Source organism: Pavona decussata, unplaced genomic scaffold (assembly GCF_977016875.1).
Source record: "Pavona decussata unplaced genomic scaffold, jaPavDecu1.1 SCAFFOLD_58, whole genome shotgun sequence".
In the NCBI taxonomy this organism is placed as follows: Eukaryota; Metazoa; Cnidaria; class Anthozoa; order Scleractinia; family Agariciidae; genus Pavona; species Pavona decussata.
In genome coordinates this window covers 4,960,117-4,970,000 of record NW_028145480.1, presented here as the reverse complement: position 1 = coordinate 4,970,000, position 9,884 = coordinate 4,960,117, and the positions used below count along the sequence as shown (strand labels likewise).

The following is a 9,884-nucleotide window of genomic DNA, read 5'->3' as shown; positions in this document are numbered from 1 at the left end:
AATGGCCAGAAAAGAGGAAACAATCAATCCAATAACATGGGCCAGTTCTCGAATAGAACATTGGGTTTTTTCCCACAAAGACAAAGCTTGCTCTTGTAACTTATTAATCTTCCTTTCTGGAAGAGAAATAGTCATCTCCACGGAGTCAATTACATAACCGAGGAATGCAATCTTCTGAGAAGGAATAAGAACGGATTTCTCTTTATTGATAATAAATCCCAAAGATTCAAGAATTTGAATAACAATGGCTGATTCCTCTAAAGAAAGTTCACGATATGAACTAATAATGGCCATATCATCGAGATAGATGACCAGTCTTATTCCCTTGTTACGAACTGCCCCAACAAAAGGCTTTAAGACTTTGGTAAATACTCTAGGGGCAGAAGAAAGCCCAAAGGGCAAACAAATGAATTCGTGAAGAGTCGAGTTCCACTCGAATCTCAAATACTTGTAATGATCCGGATGTATCGGAATGGTAAAATAAGCATCCTTAAGATCAATTGTAGTAAAAAAAACTCTGCACCCGAGAGAAGGTCCAGGAGAGAGTTTAAACCCTCCATCTTGAAATGTTGATATCGAACAAACTCATTGAGAGGTTTCAAATTAATTACAGGACGAAGCTCACCATTCTTTTTCGGAATAACAAACAAATTAGAAATGAACTGTTTTGGACCAAACAAAGCATGCCTAATAGCACCTTTTTGAAACATCTTGTGAACTTCAAGGTCAATTAATTGCTTTTCTTCGTCAGAAAAAACAATCTTGTTTGGCTTCTGAACTTGAAATGGTTCACAAACAAACTCAATCTTATAGCCGCTCACGGCTTGTAAAACTAACTATCGGATGCAAGATTACTCCAAGAAAGAGGAAACTTTGCCAAACGGCCACCTACCTGAGGATAGGCGTTTGGGAGTTGCGAGTTCACTGCTGTTTGGTCGTTGTACTGGAGCTCTTCGGAGCTTGACGAGGGGGTGATTGGCTTCTGTGCGCTCCTCATGCGCTTAACTTGTGAAATGTTGCGAATACTCTGAGGCAATTCGTCGCCAAACAGTAATGTAGTAATAGGTTGCGACTCATGACACAACGACTTGTACGCCGGAGCCACCTCGGACTTTAACAATTCCCTCCGCTTCATGGAGAATTCATAAACAGAATTACCCAGAAAGGTAAGAGCATCAATGGAAAGATCATAAACATCATTTAAGGGAATAGAATCCTCCTTACGTTTTTTGGCATCGACAACTTTACTTGCTAATTGCACCACCGGCGTAATTCCTTTAATCAAATTCTTCTGGAACGCCTGGAAGGAACACTCGCGGTGTTTCGTCTTGTCTTGTAAATCGTCCCATAACTCGGGATTCACCCGAGGAGTTTTGAGAAAGTCACAGTTTTCTGGACGAAGGTATTTCTTCTGAATTGAAGCGAACTGCTCTTTAGCAGGCTTTTTCGTGCAAGCACTGTTGACACGTTTAGCGACACCCTCGTTCACCTTCTGTCCGCAGTCCTCCGTGTCTTAAAACAGGTCCTCGTAAGGCAACTCGCCCAATTCGAGGCCGCTATCTTCTGGGAGAATGCCTTCGGCAGGGTCAAATTCACTTTCGGCAAGGAGAGCGTCCTCTTCCTCAGAACTAACGTTGAGAGCCATATGCGGCTGAGCGCTAGCAAGTAGCGACAAAGTATCCGACACTTTCAGCATCGAGCTCGTCAAAGTATCGAGTTTAGACTCGAAAGCTTTAAACCCGGTCGCAACCGGAGTTTGATCTTTGACTTCTTCATCACGTCCACTAGTCGATTCTTGGACATGAACAATAGACACACCGTCAGCAGCCATGATGACCTGGCTTTGCACGCGAACAAAAGACAACTCGTAAGACCACATGGCGCCTTTTATATGATGTGATTTGCATAACAAAGGTCTTTGAACCGTGATGACCTGGTGATTAGCCGTGAAAGAATGCAATCTGAATCCCGCAGGGCGGACCATTATACGAAAGAGAATCAAGTTTCGGTAGTTGTTTTTGTCCCTTTATTGTTGTTTTTGAGAAACAAAAAATGGACGGGGAATAAAATAGTGAGGATCGACAGTGCAAACATAAAATCTAGCTTTATCTCAGCGAAACAGCTGAATTTTTAATACGCGCTGAAGAGAGCCCGGCATTTTAGATTTGTAGCATTCATCTCAGGGCTCGATTTGGAAAAGGATGTTTGATGATCATTGATCGTGATCAACCAATCAGCCCATGTGCACAATCATGTAGATGTCGTGCAATTGCATGCAGTAGACGTTGCGTGTATACAGTGTCACTAAGATACCCGTGTTTCTGTTGTTGACATTCGACAAAGGTAAATACATGCCCTACAGCCAATGTGGACTGTAGGGCATGCAGTCAGTCCGTGGTCCGTAGCCCGTAGTCCATAGTCCTTCCATACTTTTAGTACTACCTCTTTTATACCCAGTCCGTGGTCCACAATTCTTCGTGTGCAACTCACGTTTTATACTGACTGCGTTGCTAACGTTGCAATTTTTTTCTAAAACTACTATTGATACCGAAGTGACCAAGATTTTGGGGGTATAGATATATATAGTAGGATACCGTATAGAGAAAGGAAAATTTTCAGCGAACCTAAAACCCACTGGAATTGTACTGAAATGGGCGAAATATGGCACACAAACACTGGCAACATGTCAAGGAAAAAAGGTAAGCCATGTTTGTTCAATTCATGCCCTTTACTTTTCGACTCCAAAACTCGTTCGTAAATTCCAATACAAACCCTTATAATTTACGCCATTGTGTAACACTCATCGTGTCATGACAAGGTAGGCACTGCGTGTACGTACACAGTGTCACTGAGATACCCGTGTTTCTCTTGTTGACATTCAACAAAGATAAATGCATGCCCTACAGCCAATGAGGACTGTAAGTATAAACTGAGTTATTTTTTTTGTTACACGGAAATCGACAAACAGGTTTTGAAGCGTGTATTCGTGCATGTGTGATATTTCATACCAGTAATTACGTTAAAGTATGGCGTGCCGGCTGACATTGTTTTTCAGTCGCTTGCGAAGGTACAGTATCAAACAACACGAACAGAGAGGTTTTTTTTTACTGACCCGCCTCTGAGTGATCATTATTTGGAAGCCACTTAAAAAGGTTGGACTCGCTATTTGAAAAGCATTCCACTAAACAAACTTGATTTCATTAAAAATGTTCGTTTTGACCGACTCTATGTCTAACTTTCTTACCTCATTTGACAAGGGTGTATTTTTTAAACGTGATTCCAGTGTCCTGTGAACGTTTTATTTTTATCAAAACCGCTTCTTTGCCAGCAAATAAAGGTCTTTATTCTAGTTGTTGTAAATGGCAATTTCGCAGCACAAGTTGGTTTCTGGGCATTATATTATTTACAATATGTCGACAGGTATTGACCTGAGGCAGGTAACGCAATAGCGAGTATCAGTTTGGCACTATTAATTTTTAAAGGTTAAGATTCGACAATTATTTGTTGAAATCGGATAGTTAAGGGTTGTTTGGACTCCTTTGATATGGAGTGTTTCAGTCAAATAGTCTCCTCACGAAACTTTCCCAATCAGATTTCTTTGCAGAAAGATTTATTGGGAGATTTGCATTATGCAAATTTCCCACCAGAATTTGGCGAATGTTTTCTTTCCCGATGGCGTGCATTTTTTTGTCCAGACCTTTTCTATCACGTTATTAAACAAGAAAGCGAAACAGGCAAATGCAACATGAGATAAAATGACCATTTGAAGGTAGCCTGGGTCAATGTTTTCACCGAGTCGCCACAACAGCTTTTTCTCAACAGTTGCGAATTATGCAAATTTGTTAACGAAGCCTCGCTAACTTTGGTTTTCGTCGGCGCGTGCATTGATTGCCCAGATTTTTTATTTCATATTATCACAGACGAAGACCCAAACTTTATCACCATGTTCCTCTCGAGTCGATACCTGACATACCAAGATGCATTTTAAACCTTCAATCTTACTCAATTTTTACCTCATCGCGAAGTCCTCAAAATGTCAATTTTTCAAAGAGCCATAAACCCTCCAAAGTTCTGCAAAAGTTTACATGGGTCCCATTGATAGAACGTAGGTGAGTTATCCTCTTATTCAAAACCGACCTCGTTTTTGAAGCGTTGCGTACTGTTTCAACACAAGCGTATTGAACTTGGCTAACATTAAGTGAGATTTTTCCATAATTAATGAGGCAAAACCCGTAATTTCGTTTTCTCCAAAATTCTCGAAAACTATAAATTTCCAGAACATTCAAATAATATTTTCGAAGATAGTTCCCCAAAAGTAAACTTCAGGCAAATTATCAGGAGTTTCGATTTTTCAAGCTTGGCCAGCGATTCTCGAAAGTCACAGTCAGGCACTCTTAAGTTTCTTAATCGACAAGCTGTGTCCAAAGAGGCAGGAGAGAGAGACCTTCACACCAACACTTACCCAAATAATCGTAGTTCCAGTAAGGGTAGAAATGAAAGCAAGAAGTCAGCGTAAACCGATACAAGTGACCGTGAACGAGTATCAACTGTTTCTGCTTTGTTCAGTGAGGCACGACCACCGTTAAATAATCCAAGTTGTATTTTTTATAAAGCAGATCATGGTTCACCAAACTGTGCATTGTTTAATGAGAAGTCAGTGGATGAAAGATGCAATCTAGTCCAAGAAAGCAAGCTGTGTTACAATTGTTTAAAGCCTAGCAACTACAGGCATCTCTCCAAAGTTTGTCGACAACCCAAGTGATCAGTTGCAAATTGCTGTCGATATCGTCACAAGTTATTGCCTGGCCAGCCCCTAGCAACCACATCCCAGTATCCAATCACCTCTACACTTCAGCATGTACCCAGTACTTCACCGCAGCACGTGACCAATAGAACCCTTAGCGGATTGACTTCACCCCAACCTACCTCGTATGTGAAGGAGACACTTTTTCAGACAGCGGTAGCAAGGTTGTGATAGAGGGCAATGAAGTCACTACGAGTTTAAGACAGTTCTGGGAACTAGAAGTAATTAGCATTACTGAAGCTGAAAATCCAACCATGTCTCAAGAGGAAGAATATGCAGTCGCTGAGTTCAACAAAGGACTGAAATTTAATGGACAAAACTATGAAGTTCAACTGCCCTGGAGGAAGGATCACCCAAGACTGGAGAACAATTGTGAAAAAGCTGTGAAACGACTCGAAAGCATCGAAAGAAGGCTGGGACGAGATCCTGTTAAAGCTGAAGCCTACAGTGCTGTAATCAACGAATATGTAGGAGAAAGGTTTTGCAGGCGAAGTACATGAGCAGAGAAATGAAGAATGGTATTGTCCTTTACTTACCACACCACGCAGTGTTCCGCGCAGACAAAAGGACAACAAAGTGCAGAATTGTATTTCATGCCTCCACACGAGAAGAGGGCGGAGTTTCTCTCAACGATTGCGTCCTTCCCGGTCCCGCATGACAACCTAACCTAGCATCTGTTCTCATCCGTTTTCGTACCTACAGAATCGGCCTAATAGCAGATGTTGAGAAGATGTTTATTCAAGTGAAGCTTGCACCAAAGGATCAAGATGTACACCGGCACTTATGGAAAGATTTGCAGATCAATGAACCACCCAAAGTCTACAGAATGCAGAGATTGACATTTGGAGTGAACTCTAGTCCATGTCTTGCAATTTAAACCGTGCACAATCACGCCAAGTAGTAGGCAGAGACATTCTCTGATGCTGCAAGGGAAATTCTACAAAACATGTATGTGGACGACTGCTTATCAGGAGCCGAGACAGACTGCTTTGCCTTGAAACCTCAACAGGAGATGTCAGAGATCATGTTTACAGCAGCGCTTAACTTGAAAAAGTGGGTAAGCTTGTTATGGATAGCATAGACCCAGCTAAGTGAGCCTCGTCGCCACTAATAAAGTTTGATTCAAGCGAATCGCTCAAGGCACTTGGTGTGTTGAGGGACTTGACCCCTGACTGCTTCTGATTCCTGGCACCAAGCGGCATCATCTCATGTCTTGACCCAATTACAAAGACAAGCGTACTGAGTCTAGCATCGAAAAGGTTTGACACAACGGGACTGACATCGCCCCTCATTGTAAGAGGGAAAATCCTTATTCAAGAGCTGTGGCGGAAGGGACTACAGTGGGATGACCCATTGGACAGTGACACCAAAGAGAAGTGGTCATCTTGGAAATCAGATTTTTTGCAGTTCAAAGACCTGACCATTCCCCGTTGCTTTGGAAGTGGCATCACCCCTGACCATAAGATCGAACTACGCGGTTTCAGAGATGCTTCCCCGAAGGCGTACGGAGCCGGATTGTATAACCGATAAGGAAGGTCAGGTATCATCACAGCTAATAATGTCAAGATCCAGAGTTGTACCTATCAAGACAGTGTCACTTCCAAGATTAGAGCTTCCCGCTAGTAGTGAATGCCAGATTGTTGAAATATGTTGCAGAGACTTTTCCAATCAATAGCATGGTAACACTTCACTGGATCCGAGGACAGAGTTCTTGCTGGAAGCCATTCGTACAAAACCGAGTAGCAGAAATACAGTCAACATGCGACCCTGAATACTGGAAGTATTGTCCTAGTAAAGAGATTCCTGCAGATTTGTTGTCCAGCGGATTGACCAGTGGTGACATGATTTCAAGCACGCTGTGGTGGAATGGACCCCCATGGTTGTTGCATCCTTGTGCGTCTCAACGTACTCAGCCGAGAAATGAAGATACCGTCCCTGAATCATGCGCAGAGGAAAGAAGAGTTACCCATGGTTGTGCCGCAGTTGTAGTAAAGGCATTACTTGATATGTCACGGTATGGAACGTGGATGAAGTTGATCAGGGTAACCGCTTACGTACTGAGAGCCGTATAGTTGTTGAAGACGAGACCGATTTGCCAGCTGAGGAGATGAAGCAGGTAGAGTTGAAGTGCTGCGTGTGGGTTCAAGAAGAGGTCTCTAAAGAAGAATACGAGCAGTTGAAAGCCGCAAAGAACACTACCCAGTAGTAGCGGCCTCCTAAAGCTAGACCCTTATTACAACGAAGAAGATAAAGTGATTAGAGTAGGTGGAAGACTACAGTTCGCCGACTTTCCTGAAGAGAACAAGCACCAAATAATCTTGCCACATGGACATCCAGCAGTTGCGAAATTGATTCAAGATGTACACAGACAGATGTTGCATGCAGGTCCAGAAACTGTACTACGACAGATGATTTGGCTTACCCAAGGAGGACGTGAGGTCAAACGTGTCAGAAGGTGTATGCCTTGCCAAAGACAGCGAGTTTGTCCTTGTAAACAGAAGATGGGATTACTACTCGAGGAAAGAGTGTCAACCTCCTTACCATTTGCACACATTGGTACTGACTTTGCTGGACCTTTACACGTAAAGGAGGGCTCAAGTGTCAAGAAAGCAAACGTATGTGTGTTCATATGTGCAACATCGCGTATTGTTCACTTGGAGCTTGCAAATGGACTAACGACAGATGAATTTCTGCAAGCCTCAGTCGCATGAAAAATCACAGAGGTCTTTGCCATACAGTGTGGTCAGACAATGCAAAAATCTTTAAAGCTGCAAGTAGAGAGATCAAGAAGTTGTATGATCAGCCAAAGTCACAGAGCTAGTCGCTGTGGGACACTTTGGATCAAGATCTAATCAAGTCAGAGTTATCAGCTAAAGGAATTAAGTGGAGATTCATCACAGAACGCTCGCCATGGAGAGGCGGATGGTGGAAAAGATTTTTGTAGAGCAGCTAAGGAACCACTGCGCAAAGTTTTTGGAAGAGCACTTCTCTCCTTCAACGAGCTAAATACTCCTCTCATCAAGATAGAAGGTGTAATCAACTCCAGACCTCTGACCCCAGTAAGTGACGACAACAGAGATCCATTACCAATCACGCCTACTCATCTTGCCATTGGCGGATCGCTTAAACAGTTACCTGACGCTGAAGAGGATTAGTTAGAAGAGTCCAGTAAGCGGGCTATGAAAAGATATCTTTATCTCCAACGATTGCTCAACCACTACTGGAGGCGGTGGAAGGAAGAGTACCTTTATCAGCTTAAGATGAGAAGCAAGTGGCAGAAGAAGTGGCTTCCTGGCAGAAGGAGGCAGCGCCGATTCAAGTAGGCGATATCGTGCTGGTCTCTGAAGATAACGTTTCTCGTGGAAACTGGCCACTAGGTAGAGTTGAAGAGGTCCACCTTGGCAAAGACGGACTTGTACGAACTGCCACAGTGAGAGTACAAAAAGTGCATCCTAACTAGGCCTGTACACTGTCTTCATGGATTGGAAATAGAATCAGCCGCCCCACAAGCCAGTCATGAAGAAGAAGTTCCTGTACATGGTGGGGAGAAGTTGCAGTCGAACGTTGTTCCCGCTCAGAGTGTTACTGCTCCTCAACCTAGACTCCGTGTTGTCCTCCTCGACGGAGGACAAGATGGGGAGGGTATTACAGCCCGTCGCACCCGATCTGGAAAGGTAGTTAAGAAACGTAAGTGGCTGGACTTATGGCTATGATTAACCCTACCCTACCCTACCCTACCCTACCCTACCCTACCCTAGTAAGTTAGCTTTGTAAGTTACGTGCCCTTGTTCGCGTCTTTGTAGCTCGTAAATCGAAGGTGTTGTAACCTCGCTCGGACGTCAAAAGGTTGTATATTGATATCTAATGGCCATTAAACGTTGTGTTCAAGAGGAAAGCTGTGCTTCGTCGAGTTTCCTAACACTTAACTCATGATGATGTATGTGGCATAACTCCGTTTACACGAGCGATTATAGCAAACGAGTTTAGCCGCGATTGTTGAGGGCGCCGATGTTTAGTGAGAAGGAAACTTATCGGAGTTTTCGCTGCGAATTGAAAGCGACTCGCGATCGACTGCGATTTTGTTGCGATCTAATATTAATAGAACAGAGCTGTTCAGTTTCTTATGGTAAACACTTCATCAGATGTCCTTATCACTCCACAACCCCAACCTAAATTTTCAGGATGTTATCTGTGCTCTACCAGATCATTTTCACCCCAAATCGTAGGGATTTTTTAGCCCACTCCCACTCGAATAGCTGTTCTAGTTGTGGGACGTGTTCTGCCTTACTCCGATCCCAACAGCCCACCCAAAATTCCGAGGGATTCCCTGTGCTCCACCCTTACACTCTCACTCGAAATTCTGTAAACTTTTCCGTTATTAGCAGAAGCTGCCTCCTATATCGCCAAAGCGTCATGATCAGTTTCCGATAGATTAATTCGGACACTTCAACTTGTCGGTTACTGACCGATTGTCACAAAATCATTTCATGAAAACTTAAGGAAATTTAGCTCATAATTGTTTGGTGTGCAGTAAGGTACAAATGATCTCAAAACTGAAGGAAACTCCTAGTTTTCTGAAGTCAAAAATGACACAAAATTTGACAAATCAAAAGGTAAGGCAACAACAAGACAATACGGAATTGTAAACAACACAAGATGCTGCTCTAACATCTTAACTTGGTATTTCTCTTTTTTATTACTTCATAGGCCGGCTCAAATGAATCCTTTTGGTGTCTTAGGCTTAAATTTTGTAGTTGGGGTCAGTGTGTGGAGGTAGTTCAATACATCTATAGCAAATTAAAAATCTCCCAATACGATGTAACTTTCCACCTTTGGCAATTGCAGTCAAATTCAGCATAATCCTTCAAAATTATCATTATAGCGTGTTGCTGCTTAGTAATATACTCCAATAATTTAATTTCACTTTCATTCATCCATAATCAATCTATAGCATCGACTGCTCCCATTTTTCTAATTTTGGACACGATTTACCTTTTGATTTCTTAAATGTGATTTTTTCAACGAACCTTGTGTGTTACATTACAACCGAGGTTTCCCTAACAATTGCATTTTTTTAAAA

The 9,884-nt window shown here is 42.6% G+C and overlaps 1 protein-coding gene and 1 pseudogene across 1 annotated transcript in view; both read right to left on the bottom strand.

Annotated features, from left to right (window-relative positions):
• The window catches only part of LOC146479825 (uncharacterized), an 82,556-nt gene that overhangs the window by 70,191 nt on the left and 2,481 nt on the right, over nucleotides 1–9,884 (bottom strand). The window lies entirely within an intron of this gene.
• LOC146479826 (uncharacterized) lies at nucleotides 833–1,931 on the bottom strand (annotated as a pseudogene).